An 11,161-nucleotide genomic window follows, 5' to 3' on the forward strand; every position below is an offset into this window, starting at 1 on the left:
CGCGCAGGCCCAGCGGCCATGGCTCACGGGCCCAGCCGCTCCGCGGCATGTGGGATCCTCCCAGACCGGGGCGCGAACCCGGTTCCTCTGCATCGGCAGGCGGACGCGCAACCACTGCGCCACCAGGGAAGCCCCGATTATGCACATTTTAAAAAGGCTTTTGATCTATTAGTTCAAGTGATTTTCCAGAAAACTTGTATCAATTTATATTCACACCAATACCTTCTATGTGCTAGTCCCTACCCTCAAGGAAACCACAGTCTAACTCTTTATACTTTAGGATATTAACCCTTTGTCTACCTTATATATTTGGAAATATTTTCTGGTGTTTTATGCTCTTTTTTTTCTCTGATTGGACTGGGTAAATCCTTGATGTTTGCTTAAATTTCATAGTGTACTTCATGGTTTGAAAAGAGGTTAAAAACTGTCCTCACTTTGATCAAACATAAGTAGGAGGCTAAGGTTATTGTTGCCACTTACAAATATGTTTACGTAATGTCAGATACTCAAATTCAATCTGGGCTTGTTGGCTGGACCATCGATTCATTTATTCATTTCATCAAACATTTATTGAGTGTCTTAAAAATTTCTAGGCCCCTTAAGTCAAACGTGACTCTAACTCTGAGGAAGCTGATGATCTAGTAGAGAAGACAGACAAATAAATCCATACTGACAGTGTGATATGCAGTGTGATACGTGCTACGATGTCAGAATACACAGACTGCTCTGAGAACATACAGCAAGGAAATCGCTAATGAGATGGGAAGGCACTTGGGCCATTTTGAAATTTTAGTAGGTATTTGGTGGATATAGGCATGGAAGGGCATTCTGTGCAAAAGGAACAGTATGATTGAAGGTGCAGAGACATGATACACATTGAAACATTTAGGAAATATGCAGTGTTTTTGTTTTTCTGGATTAAAGAGCGTTGGAGAGCGGCAGGAGGGAAGTTAGAGATGAAGTTGGGGCCAGGATAAAATGGGCCTTCTGTAGGCTAAGATAAGAATGATGAATTTTACTTAGAAAATTGTGGGAGACAAGAGGAAGAGGAGTGGGATTGCAGAGGGAAGAGTGGGACTTTACTTGTAGTGTTTCTTCTTTTTTTCTTTCCTTGAGAGATAATTTTAGATTTAGAGTTGCAAAAATGAGTTCCCACATGCCCTTTAATCAGCTTTTGCTTATGTTCACCTTACCTAACCATAAAACATTTATCTAAACTAAGAAATTAACCTTGGTTAATTAATAATACTATTGATTATAGAACAGAACTTTATACAGTTTCACCAGTTTTTCTACTAATCTTCCTTGTTTGCTCCAGAATCCGATCTGGGATCCCACGTTGTCTTCAGTTATTATATTGCCTTGGTCTGTGATAGTTCCTCAGTTTTCCTTGTCTCTCATTGTTACTGAACCAAGTTTGAGTCCGCTGGCTCTCATGCAGTAAAGCCGATCTACTGACACTGGGTTGTGGTGAAGCAAAGTGCAGCGTTTATTGCAGGGCACCAAGCAGGACAGGACAGCTAGTGCTTAAAGCACCTGAACTCCCCATGGGTTTCATTCAGCAAATCATTTTTAAAGGCAAGGTGAGGGAGGGGCATCCCAGGGTATGTGATCAGCTCATGCACAATTCTCTGATTGGCTTATGGCGAGGTAATAGGGTGGTGTCACAAGGGTGAATATTATCAATTCTTTAGGTGCCAGTAGGTGTGGGGCCTATGTGCTCACGATCATCAAGTAGTTAATTTCTTCCATTTGGTGGTGGTTGTAGCATCTGTAAAACAACTCAGGAAATGTGCATCCGATACTGTAATCTAGGTACTTCAGAGAGGAACTAAAGCAGAGGATATGGGGGGTCTGTCCTGGGAAGGCCCCACAGGGTCCTGTTAGGTTACATCATGACCTTGACGATTTGAAAGAATACTAGTGAATTGTTTTGTAGCATGTTCCTCAGTTTGAATTTGTCTGTTTTCTCATGATTAGACTGAGGTTATACATTTTGGGGGAAGGAGAACTCAGAAACAATGTGCCCTTCTCAGTTTGTCATATCATAGTGAACACTGATTTTTTATTGCTGATAATGTTAACCTTGATCACTTGGCTAAGGCAGTGCCTGCCAGGATTCTCCACCATAAACCTAATATTTTTTCCTTTTTAATTACTTAATATCTTCAGAATGTCAACTAAAAATCTGGAAGAACATCTTCTTGGTGATTTGGAGAGATCTAAGAAATAATATCAGTATTATAATTATGATAATAATTACATATTACTAGTATTTTTGAGAGACCTGCTTTCTGAGCTGGTAGTCTCTGTCTCATTAAAGCTCTAAGCATTCTTGACAAACAAATCAGTAATAGTTCAGACATTATTGCTCAGTAAAGACCTACTTAGACTCATCTTGCGACAGATATTGTGACATCCCCCATGTGTACTTATTCTACCAGCCAAGTTGCCTAGATCCTTAAGTCCTACCCTCCTCTTCCTCTCTTTCTCAGATGTCTCATTCCCTTCAGCACACACATTTTCTCAAGTCTCTTCCACGTTAAAAAAGTACGTATATATACATAAAACCCGTCAATATCTTCCTCTGACCCTGTGACTGTCTCCCTAACCACCACCCTTTCCACATACTTCCTTCACAGTAAGCTTCCAGGGTATGTCATTTACACTCTCCGTCCGCTTTCTGTAATTAGCCCAGCCCATGGCATTCTTCTTTTGCTCCATCAAACAATTAACATTACTCTTATACAATTAACATTACTCTTATAAAAGTCAACACAACCTTTCATTTGGCACTTTTCAGTAATTACCTTACTTTATTTCCTGCGGCATTTGACGTTGCTCACCATGGACTTGTTCCTGAAATGCTTCCATCTTTCTTGGCTACATGGGTAATACTTTTTCTGGGTTTTCTTTCTGTCTCTCTGGTTGTTCCTTCTTTATTTTTCTCTATCATATTTTACATCCGCCTGCGTCTGAATGATGTAAGAGTCACACTTCCAAAGACTAGAGGGAAAAACAGTAAATTTGCAGGGAAGAACTTGCCACACACTACTTAAGCCTTGAGGTTAATATCCCTAGTGATGTCATGTGGTATCAGGTACCCCTGGCATGCTGTGATGAGAAGGGTACTTTCCGTCTGTGGTATTCTTTCAAAAAACCCACAAACCGGGCTTCCCTGGTGGCGCGGTGGTTGCGCGTCCGCCTGCCGATGCAGGGGAACCGGGTTTGCGCCCCGGTCTGGGAGGATCCCACATGCCGCGGAGCGGCTGGGCCCGTGAGCCATGGCCGCTGGGCCTGCGCGTCCGGAGCCTGTGCTCCGCAACGGGAGAGGCCACGGCAGAGGGAGGCCCGCATACCACAAAAAAAAAAAAAAAAAAAAAAGAAAAACAAAAAACCCACAAACCAAGTCAGGAGGAGTTGACCAAGGTGGTGACGTAGGAGGCTCCTGAGCTTCCCTCCTGCCCCGTACATACCAAACGCACAGCCACATGTGGGGCATTTCCCTTTGAAAAGGATCCAGAAACTGGCTGAACGACTCCTACTCATCAGACAAATGAGAAAACATCTACATCAAAACAGGCAGGAAAGGCTGAGACACACTCTCACCATAAACCCCACCCCTGACACAGCACCATACAAGGGGGAGGGAAGCCCCAGCTCCTAGCTTTTCCTTAAAGAGAAAAGGGTTTGAGCCCCACGTCTACCACCCCAACATTTGAGACTCCCAGGGAGGGACAGGCTTCCGAAACATCTAGCTCTGAAAGCCAGTGGGACTTGTTTTCACAAGACTCACAAGACTATAGCAAAATAAGAAACAATTCTTTTTTTTTTTTGTCTTTATCTGACATTTTTTTTAACATCTTTATTGGAGTATAATTGCTTTCCAATGGTGTGTTAGTTTCTGCTGTATAACAAAATGAATCAGCTATGTGTATACATATATCCCCATATCTCCTCCCTTTTGCGTCTCCCTCCCACCCTCCCTATCCCACACCTCTAGGTGGTCACAAAGCACTGAGCTCATCTCCCTGTGCTGTGCAGCTGAGAAGCAATCCTTAAAGGGTGAGTGAACACTCACCAAGGCTATCACCCCAGTGTTCAGTGCAGAGGGGGAGGGCAAAATAGCCCTTCTGCCTGTCTTCCCCTCAAAGAGGTTTATCTGCATACTTTAAAAGCTGCTGCCTGAGGGCCAGCCTTCTGATTCAGCAGGTGCTAGAGGCTGGCTATAATCCTCCCCAGAGTCCAGAGAAGCTGGAGGACACCTCTCCCACCCGCTCCTTCCAACCTGCTCCAAGTCACCAGTTTCTCCATGGAAGGAACTTGTATGCATGTCTGTGCCCCAGCTTTTATGGCTGCTGCAGAAAGGACTGACTGGATCACCTACCTCTGATAGCCAAAGGGGCTGCATTCCCAGGTTGGAAGTGAATGAAAGGAGGTAGATATAATTGCTAGGAAAGTAACTGGGATGATGTCTATGGTAAGACTAACTGGTAGGTGACAGTAAGCTGTGTGAGTGTGTTGGACAGGCTTCACAGGTGAGAGGTAAATGATGGGTTTTAGTTTATAAAACGTATTTTGCGTATATGATCAGTTCTTTAGTCACTCCCTGCAATGACTCTGTGAGATATTATTATACAATATTTTGATTTTCCACATGAGCAAGCTGAGGTAAAACAGCTTATGTAGGCTCACACCAAGGGCCAGAGTCTGCTCAGAATGTTGCTATTTCCAGCTGTGCTGATCACTGGAAAAAAAAATTGGGGGGAGGTTTGTTAGTTCATTTTGCTAAAAGTGAAACTTCCTTGAGTAGGTTTGACTAAAGCAAGATGTGTGACAAAAAATGCTGCTTGTTCCAGGTCTTATTTTGTGCTTTGGTGATGCAGTGCTGAGTAGGCTTGACTGAGCTGCTCAAATTCCCTAAGCGTTCTAAGAGAGCGGCAGGGAAATGCAGACATGTGGGTGTTCATTTTCATTGAGCCTCATGCTGTTTGATGGTGTATTTATTTTACTCATCTTCCTTAGGATATTCTGATTTTTTTTGGTTTTTTTTGTTAAATCTCTCATAGTAACAACTCCTATTTAAGAAGAGCTCAACACATTTAAGAGGCAAATATGACAAGATCTTGGACTTTTGGTAATGCCTCTTGAAAATTTCAAATAGTCCAAATAACCAAGTTTCTATGTATGATTTAGATTAGAGCTATCAGCTTCTCCAGGTAATGAATTTTTTTCATAAACAAGGTACTGTTTAGAGGATCAGAACTTTTGGGCTTATTAAATACATTACACATCTTTATGATAAAAATTTTTATTTTTTATAATTTAGTTAATTCATATAGTAGAATTTAATAGTCTAAATTCTACAGGGTAAACCCATGCAAAATTTTCCCCTTTCCTGGATTTAGGAAACATTCTTTTGGATGACTTTTCCCACTGCAAGTATTTTTGGTCTCTTGTGTATAACAGCTAAATGTACAGTAAATATCCCTGTTCCCAGGCCAATATGAGAGGCAAAACACGTAGAAAAAAAACATACAAAACAGTATAGGGTACATGTCTGGTGATAGGCACTGACAGCAAGAACTACTGAAATTGCAGGAAAAAAAAAGAGAGACTTAAAGATTGAAGGGTCTTGGAAACAGCCTAATTGAAGATTATGTAAGTGAGTTGGAGGAAAGAATAACTAAACTCCATACTGATGGAAAGTATGAGTATCTCATGAATTTATGATCCAAATCCCAGGAAGAGGCATTCTTGAAAAAATTGTTCTTGTGAAAAGAGTGAGAGAAAAGGGAGCATAGATGGGGATGTGTATGCAGACTGCCTATGGACAGCCCTTTGGGATCTCTGTGGTTCCTTCCCTAGTCATACAGTGAGTGAACGCTATACTTCGTGTCTGTCCTTCGTGATCGCTTACCCAAGATCTTCAGGAACTTGTTCCTCAGGCCCAGCTGAGGAAAACCTTTTTAGATTGTGTGAGATCAAGACAGACAGCCAGACTACAGGAAAGATGTTCTTTTTATTCTGCAGAGAGGTCCTTGCACGTACAACGATTTACACAGGTGTGGTATAAATTGTTCTCTGAACCAGTAAACTAAGAAAGCATTATAGCAGGATGAATTCCTTGTTTGTTTTCTGTTCATTGTTGAAGGGTTATATTACTTTAGAAAAATGGAGTGATTTTTCAGAGGACATAAAATGATCTAAACTCACAGGGACCAAGAGGTATCTAATTTGTGGCCAAGCTCTGAGTGAAAGTTTATCTTTTACATGGTACAATGTAAACGAAAACTGATTCTTTGGAAAGTGATTGCTTGGAGTGTAACTTCTATTCCAATTATCCAGGAATTCTGACTCCCGTTTGAAAATAATAGCATCTTGATGTTTGATGTTATTTTACTTTGAAGAATTCAAAGGCTTTTATTTTTCACAGTTTTATTTTGATAAGTATACATTATTAGAATATTCATATTTTATTTGATAATGCAATTAAAATTTTATAAAACATGCAGTTAAAATTTCTGAATGATTTAAGTAATGGTTTTGAAAGGTAAACTTGACTTTGTATCATTAAGTGAGGTCAATAGATACGCTATTATACATTCACTTCAAATTAGTTGAGTCAGCCTGGATTTTATGATGTTAGACCAGTAAGATATCAGAAGTCCAAGGATATAAGCGACAAAAAGATAACAATGACATTTATATCATTAATAATTGAGAAATTTTTTGAAGTTATTTCTCAGGTAAACTGCTTAAACTGTCATGAAGGTAAATTAAGTTAGATGCATCTAGTTCTAGGCTCCAGATCTCAGAGTACTTCATACATTATTTTACCAAATATTCCACTTAATTAACTATTTTTCTTAGCCAAAGAAAATCCATGTAAATTGAAATACATTAATGAAAGAATGATTTAAAAACAGCATTCAAATAAGTGTAAGATTAAAATTGATTTTAATCTTACACTTATTTAAGTTGATTTAGTTTTCCAAGACTTGAAAATGATTTTAGTGACATTTTAATAGGTGCCCAAGTGGAGAGAAGAAAACACTTCTGGATTCTGGGTTTTGAACTATCTGAAATTCAGCAGTAATGAAAATTATTTCAGGTTTAATTCAGTCAAAGCTTGGCAAAGTTTTTGCCTGGATAAAATAGTTATTATAAACATTAAATTGGAGAACAATCGTTTAAACTACCCTTGAGTGAGCTATAGTTATTTTATTTAATAGAAAACTTTTTGTCTCCTTTCTTTATCTCTTGCTGAAAGAGTGCCAGAAACCATCTGGGAGTGTTCACTTGAAGTAAAATGAGAAATAAGCAAAAAGGGATAAGGAAACAGGGCAATAAGGAAAAATGTCTGATCTTCAGTGTGCAAATCTATTGGGAAAACAGTATTTTTCGTTTTGCCAAGCATTTATTGAAGTTTTAATAGCAGAATAAAAGTCTTTTCTTGGGAAGAAATGGCACTCATATCTTATGAAAATTGAAACATTGAGGTATCATAATATACTTTCCTTTGTAGTGCATTTTTAAATTAAATTTTTAAAATTTATTTTTAAAAATAAAAATTGTACATATTTAAGGTATACAAAATAATGTTTTGATATACATGCATCGTGAAATGATTACTGCAGTCAAGCTAATCAATCCATCTCCTCACATGGTTTATCTTTTTTGTGTGTGGTGAAAGCACCTGAGTTCTTTCTACTCTCTTAGTGAGTTTCCAAGTAAACTACAGTATTATTATTAACTGTAGTCACCAAGCTGTACATTAGATTTTTAGAATTTACTCATCCTACATAACTGTAATTTTGTACCCTTTGACAAACATCTCTCCATTTCTCCTACCTCCCTGCTCCTGGTAACCACCATTCTACTCTCTGCTTCTATGAATTTGACTTTTTTAGATTCTGCATGTAAGTGAGATCATGCAGTATTTTTCTTTCTGTGTCTTGCTTACTTCACTTAGTAGGATATACTCAAGGTTCACCCATGTTTTTACAAATGGCAGGATTTCCATCTTTACTGTAGCTGAATAATATTCCATTGTATGTATATACCACATTTTCTTATCCGTTCATCCACTGATGGACACCTAGTTTGTTTCTATATATTGACTATTGTGCATAACACTGCAGTGAACATGGGAGTGCATATATTTCCTCGAGTAACTGATTTCCTTTGTAGTTTTTTTTTTTTTTTTTTTTTTTTTTGGTATGCGGGCCTCCCTCTGCCGTGGCCTCTCCCGTTGCGGGGCACAGGCTCCGGACGTGCAGGCTCAGCGGCCACGGCCCACGGGCCCAGCGGCTCCGCGGCATGTGGGATCCTCCCAGACCGGGGCGCGAACCCAGTTCCCCTGCATCGGCAGGCGGACGCGCAACCACCGCGCCACCAGGGAAGCCCCTCCTTTGTAGTTTTTATTACAAATGTTATTAAACATTTATTTGTATGTGTTTTTTGCTGAGCTCTAGGCTCCCTGAGAGAAAAGACTGAATCTCTGGTCCTTTACTTAACTTTCAAAGACTCAGCATAGTGGCCAACACCTACTAAGACACAGGAAATAGTCATTGCATGAATGAATGTTACAAATAAAATAAAAAACTGAACCCACAAGGAAAGTTAAAAGAGGAAGTTTGATTATTTTAGTCATTAAGAAAAGACTAATCAAAGATTTTGTGGAGATAAACGAAGACCACCCGTGTGAGAATAAACAGAGGCTCTTCATTCAGAACTCACTATATAGCAAGGGTGTCAGCCACCATCACCTGTGTTTGGTAGAGACTCAGAGGATGTAGGGGAGTGGGAAAGCTTTATAGTGGGGGGGAAAAAAGGAAGGCTTCAGGTGAACCTGAAGGCTGTTGGCATGGGGAAGCTAGAGGTAGGAAAACTAGAATCAGGTCACCTTATATGGTTGGTTTGGGGAGCATATCTGGCCTTCTCTGAATGATCCTGAGTTGGGAGAGGGGGCAAAAATTAGGAAAGCTGTCAGTCATTGGCCAAGTCCTGACCATTCTAGGCTGATTGTGGTTTGCCTTTCCTGGCTAGTTGCTGCTGGAAGTTGTGGGTCAGAATTCTATTGAGATGTATAGTTTGACATGTTCCATTTGTATATTCAATCTCTCAATTTAGTGTTTCTCAAATATGTGACAGGTTGAGAGCCTCATTTGATATTTTCCTTCTCTCTGGTAAAAGATGGTGGGTGCTTAGTAAATATTTGTGGGATGGTGAGAAAGGGGAAGAGAAGAGGGCGAAGCTCTTTCTCTGCTGCAGCCCAAGGCTGTACTACGCAGTGCAACAGCCACTAGACACACACAGCTGCTGAGCACCTGAAATGTAGCTAGTTTGAATTGAGATGTGTTTTAAATGTTAAATATACAACAAATGTCCAAATCTTCATATGAATGAAAGAATGCAAACTATCTCATTAACAATTTTTTTTCCTGCTTTTATTTTTATTTGCACTTTTTTTTTTTTGGCGGCATTGGTTCCCGGGCCATAAGTTTTTGTTTCTTTGGTGTCTTCTGGGATACCTTTTTCTTCTGTGCAACCTCCTTTTCTGATTTAAGATCAATCTGTTCTTTTTCAGTAAGGATCATCTCAGTGTGGCAGGGAGAGCTCATGAATGGGTTGATCCGACCATGAGCTCTGTAAGTTCTGCGCCGCATCTTGGGGGCTTTGTTCACCTGGATATGCTCAATATCCAGAGAATCTACATCTAAACCCTTAAGTTCAGCATTACTCTCTGCATTTCCAAGCATGTGCAATAAAAATTCAGCAATCTTTTTGGGCCACTGCCTCTTGAGTCCAGCCCCACTGTTTGGCCTGGGCACACCTACCAACTCCACCATTGTAACGACTGAACGGCACACATTGCTTCTGTAAAGTGACATCCTTCAGATACTTGGTGGCTTTTAGGATATGCATACCGTTAATGGCCTGGGAAGTTTCATGAGTGTTCTTAAAGTGAACACGAAGGTTTGAACCTCTTGATTTGCATGTTTGTGGGGTTTTCTAGGTCAAGTGAATGGTGAACCATTTTTAGAGGTCACCTCAGGCCGCTTACTGGGAAAAGCTCATTAACAATTTTAAAAATATGTATGAAATATTCACATGATAATATTTGGATATATTAGGTCAAATAAGTATGTTGTTTAAATTAATTTCACTGTTTTTAAAAAATGTTTTAAAAAATGTGGTTACTAAAAAATCTAAGATTATGTATGTTGCTTGGATTATATCTCTACTGAACAATGCTGACCCAGAGTAACACTTTTTGTGCATAAATTTTCTCTTCAATAAAGTAAAGGAAATAATTTCTATAGCATGTCCCTTTTACATTGCCTCAATCTAAAGGTATTTGAAAAGGCTGGAAACAAATTTGCATTCATTTATTCATTCATCAAAATATGTGATGTATTTACTATGTCCCAGACATAAAACTAGACATTCCTGAATAACTCCCAGTCCTTGCCTTTGCCAACTTGTGGAGAGAGAGACTTAAAGGGTGATTTGTTTGGTAGGCATACAAAACTACTTAAACCCGAGAAAATTTCATGGGAAATGCTCTTGCAGCCTAATTCTCACGATGATGTATCAATAATGTAATAACTTACGTCTCTAAAAAAAGTAAAACCAGCACCGAAAATATCTGAAAATTCACCTTAGGAAGATCTTTGTTTAACATGTTTTCATGAACCAAGACGCGTTTCAGTTCTGATTTTTTTCCCCCACTTACAAGCTGTGTGACCTTGATAAGCCCCTGAACCCTATGGGAATCATAATCTCCTCCTGCATAAACTGGATTTACCTCATGAGATTGCTCTGAGGATCAAACAAGATAATATGTGTGAAAAACTAATATAAATATGAAGGATAATTATAGTTATTATTAGAAACAATTATGACCATTAGGTTAAAATGAAGGTACTGAGAAAAGAGCAGTTTGGGGCCCCACAAAATAAATTTTGGCTTATATAGATTCTTTTTTTCTTGCCTGCGTTGGGTCTTTGTTGCTGCGTGGACTTTCTCTCGTTGCCGCAAGTGGGGGCTACTCTTCGTTGCGGTGCGCGGGCTTCTCACTGCGGTGGCTTCGCTTGTTGCGGAGCACAGGCTCTAGGCACACGGGCTTCAGTAGTTGCAGCACGCGGGCTCAGTA

General features: G+C 39.7%; 1 pseudogene; it reads right to left on the reverse strand.

Moving 5' to 3' along the window:
• The window catches only part of LOC102977118 (60S ribosomal protein L17-like), a 17,674-nt pseudogene extending 7,632 nt beyond the window's left edge, over positions 1 to 10,042 (reverse strand).
• Positions 10,043 to 11,161: the final 1,119 nt, after the last annotated feature.

Source organism: Physeter macrocephalus, chromosome 19, assembly GCF_002837175.3.
Source record: "Physeter macrocephalus isolate SW-GA chromosome 19, ASM283717v5, whole genome shotgun sequence".
In the NCBI taxonomy this organism is placed as follows: Eukaryota; Metazoa; Chordata; class Mammalia; order Artiodactyla; family Physeteridae; genus Physeter; species Physeter macrocephalus.